The sequence below is a fragment of the Crocodylus porosus genome, unplaced genomic scaffold (genome assembly GCF_001723895.1).
Source record: "Crocodylus porosus isolate Cpor-Errol unplaced genomic scaffold, CroPor_comp1, whole genome shotgun sequence".
Classification (NCBI taxonomy): Eukaryota; Metazoa; Chordata; order Crocodylia; family Crocodylidae; genus Crocodylus; species Crocodylus porosus.
Genome location: NW_017728914.1, coordinates 29,435,472 through 29,440,879, shown reverse-complemented (window position 1 = coordinate 29,440,879; position 5,408 = coordinate 29,435,472).

Sequence of the window (5,408 nt, the reverse complement as noted above, 5' to 3'; positions counted from 1 at the left end):
GGCGAAAGCCCCCCGAAGGGCGGGGGCGCCGCGCCCCGCCAGCCGCACAGGCCCGGTTCCCAGCGCCGCTGCGAGCAGGAGCTGCTCCGCGAGGTGCAGGGAGCTGCGCCCGGAAGGCAGGCATTCATTATCACCCCCTTTTTTTGTTGTTGGCTTGGCCCGATTTTTTCCTCCTTTAAAAACCAGCAGAAGAAAATAAGAAAATCTCTTGTGGCTGCAATACTTGTACGTACAAAGCCAAGGGAAGGGATTATACCAGGGATTAACATTTTAAACTCCCTTACCAGACTTTCTGACTCAAAAGATGCTTGGGCCAGTAATCGTATTACTGTCTTTGGGATTATGGCTTTACCAGAGCCGAGCCTGGATTTCAAACCAAATGGGAAGAAAGTTGTGGCGGCTTCTTTTTTTCCCACCTCCCTCTCCAAAGTGAGCAGAGGATGATTCGGGGGTGGGGGGTGTCCCCCTTCCTGGTTTTGCTGAAATAGAAATGGCCTCTTTGCTTCTTCCCTCCCCAGCTAGGCTGGAAGAAGACTGTACAAGTACCTTTTCTTGTCCCCTGCCTTCTCCTAATTCCTGGTCATTTATCCCATATTAAAACTTCTTTAAGTAAGAATAGACCAGAATCAAGCACCTGCTATGCAAATGGCAGCAAATCCATCCCTTCTTCTGCTCGGGGGAGAGCGGGGGGGAGAACGCGGAGCAGCCCTGGCAGCAATGTGCATTCACCCAGCTCTAAGTGTAGGGCGAGCTGGCTGTTCATATGTAAACGTCTTTGCAGCCCTGACAGATTGCTAAACGTTACACGAGATGCTGATATTCAAGGAAATTCTCCGGCGCTGGACCTCAGTCCGCCTCTCCAGCGCCATCTCTTTCCACCTCTGGGACACAACGACGCTTTCATGCCATAGACTTCCTCAAAATCTAAAACTAAAAATACAAGCTTACTTATACCCCAAGGTCGGCACTTGAAACAAAGCGTGAAGGGATTCAGTTTTTCCCCCCTCTGCCACTTTCATAGTGCTCGTCCTTGCTATTCCACAAGAGGCGTTTTAAAATAAATCCGTATATTTTGTAGAAGTATTTTCTGGAGGGAGGGTTGTCAATAAAAGGGGGGAGGTGGATGAAAGAGAAAAAACTATTATTAAAAACAACTCCATTTGATTCATGACTCTTTTAAAAAGCACAAATAGTCTCGTTTGAATTTCTCCGAGGCTTATGAGAGCTGGGGCAGGCGGGTGGGGGGCACAGATAACACTGCTAAGGAGAGAGTGGGGAGGGGGGTTCTCCCCTCTCTTCCCCCCCACTGTTGGATAACACGGAATACTTTTGTGGCAACTTTAGAGCAAGTTTCATTTTCTCACGTGGCTTCCTCCTGAACTGCAGTCCCCTCTCGTGCAGGTCTAATCCCATCAGGTGTTCTCCGCCGAGACTCCTCTGTCGGGCACTTTTATCCCCAGACAAGAGGGCTTCATGCACGCTGCCATCCATCCCTCTGAAAGCTAAATCAGCTTGTCACAAATGCTATTTTCCCCACTTTTGTGGGGGGGAAGGTTAAATTGGTGTGGATTCCCATTGCAACTGCCCCCCCCAAAAAAAAACCCTCCCCTCAAGCCTGATCCTGATTTTTCCAATGCCCTTTCTTATAAGCATGTATGTCCAGAGCCCCACGCCGGAGAGACACTGATGCTGTTATTCGGAGACACGCGTTTTTAGGCTGAAAATGCATTGTTTGCGCTGCTCTAAAAAAGAAACAAGTTACATGCCAATCCTACCCAGTGCACAGATCTAGATATATAAATCCCCTGATCCCATAAACTCAATGGGGCAGGGGATGATTTTGAAGAATGATGCTCGGCATTATAAATAAATGGTGCTGGATCCTCTCTGCCCTAAAACCACAAAAAGTGAGACTTTTTTTCCCCCCCCGTCTCCTCTTGAACACGGGAGCATAATGCCCTGTGAGCTCTAATAATTGATGTACGTTATAATTCTTCATTGTCTCATCAGTAGTCTGGGAAAAGTGGAAGAAAAGAAAATGCCAGAAAGTTATGGTAAAACTTCAGATGCGACAGAAGTAGCTTTCTTTGCTCACGCTGGGAGTGTTTGAATAAGAAGAATGCCCTTGCACTGTAACAAGCTAAAAGAATGAAGAAGACAAAGGATTTCAAGAAAAAGGTTTAGATAGAAGACAAGGCAAGGGAAGCTGAAAGGAAGGGGGAAAAACCCATTTACAATGGAACAATGCATGTACTAATCGCTTTGATATATTATACAAACCCAAAGACCCAAAACATTGTGTAATTATTTATAAATGACTTCTCCACTCCTGTGCATAATACCGCAGAAAGAATAAAACTGCAGGCTCCTCTCTAAACTATTTCTAAATAGACCCTGGCTCAAAAGGAAGCAGAAGTGTTTGAAAAAAAAATAATTAATGGTTGATTTTATGGTTGTCTCATTAAAACATTTTAATTACGACAAACAAAATGCATTAGTGCTTGCAGGGAGCAATAGTTTCCCTACCACTTCCCCCTCCCTTTAAAAAAAGGAAAAAGTTAAGTCGCATTTTTCTTTAAGTCTGGAAAGAAAGATTTCTCACTATTTCTGCCTAATGCTGTGGGGAAAGTGTTGATTCTTAAGTACATAATGGGCTCAAATGCAGATGTTTAACAGGTATTTCTGAATGGATTTAGCTCCTGGCATGAAAATCCTGAATACACCAGCCTTGAGATTCATGCTGTCAGGAACAGGCCTTGAAAAGGATCAGAGCGCTCTTGACATTTCAAATAGGATCATGGGATCGTGCCTTCCAAATAGGATCCTTAGCAGAGCTGCTTCCCAGAGGACAAGGAAAAACTGCTTTAGAAAGAGCTGCAGGTGCATTTTGTTCCTGGTTTTCTCTCTGGACTCCCAAGATGGTCCATCAAGGACTGTCCACAGCCCATCCATAGCCTCTGGCTGCTGAACTGGAAGCTGACTCCAAGGAGGTGCGGGTGTCCTCTGGGGAAAGCACCTTATGCCCACAATTAACTTTGACAATTCTGAGTGACTGCCCGACGGTACAAAAGGCATTTTATACCTCCTCTGTGAGGATTTAAACGCTGGCCACAAGCCTTTCACCCTCCCTGCATCAGGGTACACACCAGCAGGGCAATGTGGTGTGCTGTGCAATTGTCTTCTGGGTTACCTACCAGGAGTCCATTCACAAATCCCAGCGTTTGCTGGCAACCTCTCATGTTCTCCTCCCTCTTCCCCCCAACACTGCAGCAAGACATTCGGCTGTGAAGAGTGTTGTTCTTCCCCATCCAGCTCTCCACTCAGTTGACATCTAGTATCTGCTGCATCACCCCCTTGCTACTTGAGGGGAAGCAGCTGGATGATCATGGACCTGATCCAAAATCCACAGAAGTTAATAAAAAGGCTCCCCTTGACTTTACACAGGCATTGGATCATGTCTTTTGTTCCTAGGGTTGGTTTAAGAAAATGGCTATATCCTCAAAAATACAAAATAAAAGTATTCCCTAGACAGATCCATCCCCTCTGGAGAGGTTGAAAAAAAAGCAGCAGCTCTCATTTTGACACTGATCCACAAACCTCTCTTAAGTCTTCATATATCTGAAAAAAAAGACCTGGATATGAGTTAACATGGATAACGTGTACCATGTACTGACGTTTGCATAGGGAACTCTCTAAGGCAAAGTCCCACATTACCTGGCTGATTTTATTGTTAGTTAATTATTTTCATAAGAGGAAACATTTAAACTTGCTCCAGAGATGTAGCTTGTTCTTGTCATTGAGAAAAAGGAAACAAGATTGTCAACTGAATATGCTTCCTTTCATGATGTTATCTCATCTGTACTTGAATGTCATCTGTTTGGTCCTTAATCTTTTCCATACCCGGAAAGAGGTATTCAGAGGTCAATGATGCTGTGATAAAGTGCCAAATCAGGGAAAAGGGTACACTGAAATAAAAAAATTACAAAACACCTTTAAAGGAAAACAGAAAAGGTTGGGAGGTAACAAGGGTCTGATTTCTAGGGACAGTCAGCAATAGGTTAGATAATTAGCACCTGCAGCAAGCATACCTAAGATACAGCGTTACAGGGGTGTAGGTTGTAGCCGTGTTGGTCTAAGGACGTAGGCAGGCAAGGTTCTTTGGGTGAATCTGATCTCTTTTATTGTTGGTCTAATAAAAGAGATCAGATTCACCCAAAGAACCTTGTCTGCTTAAGATACAGTGTGAATTTCCTGGAGTACCCCATGTATTCACAGATCTAATCTTTGAATCACATGATCGCAAACATATATAAAGGGTGTGCATCTGAATGCCTGTTCACCAGGGCACCCCGAGGGAAGACAAGGTTCTAATGGTCACAACCTGCTGGAAGACTGTTTTAGACTGGACATTAGGAAAAACTACTTTACCGTCCAAGTCCCCAGAGTCAGGAATAGACTCCCCCCCAGAAGTGGTGAAAGCACCTACTCTGGGTACCTTTAAGAAACGCTTGGATGCTTATCTTGCTGGGGTGATCGGACCCCTGCTGACTTCCCGCCTCTTGGGCCGGGAGCTGGACCCGATGATCACGCGAGGTCCCTTCCAGCCTGAATGTCTATGAAATCTGTTATCAGTCTTCTGGTTGTACCGCTCCAAAATCCCACACTGATTCTCAGTACTGTGCCGTGATCCCCGTTCTTTCCCAAAACAGTCTCATCTTTCCATGGTACTACTTATTGATACGTTTCTAGAACACAAAAAGCAAACTCTCAGTTATTCTATTCAGAAGCCAACCGCACAGCATGCCAGCCACCGTTGGCATCAGCCTGTTTGTGTGGGGCCTGAGTCCACTGAAAAGAAAAACTCACTAAGCAAGGACACTTCCCATCAATTTTACAGGATTTTGAAAGAGCCCTCCAAGCTTGCGGCACACATCATTGGCCAGTTGTGTTTGCTGCAGGTTCAAACCAAGTCCTTTTGCTGATAGACTCCACATACAGTGCCGAAAGATCTTGGGGCACAATGTAACCCGTCTTTTTGGGTGTAGCACCAGAGTTTAGTGACTAGAATCACTGTGCAATGGATTGAAATGGAGCATTCCCAAACTAGTCTTGGTACCGATATACAAGTCAAGCTACACAACTTCAACTGTGCTTCCACAATCTGCGCATCCAAAGAAGCATCACAAATAATGCTTGGTATGGGAATGAGGTGTACCAAGGCATCCAAACTAGGTTTGTGTGCTTCTTAAGAAGACAATGTAGAAATGGATATTTTTATATATACACACACACATATATATATATATATTCTGAGTCTATGTTTGGTATATAGTTTCATCCCACTCAAGGCCTCTTTCCTTGATCCTAGAAGGGTCAATGAGACTTTTGCAAGGGACTTCTATGGGAGC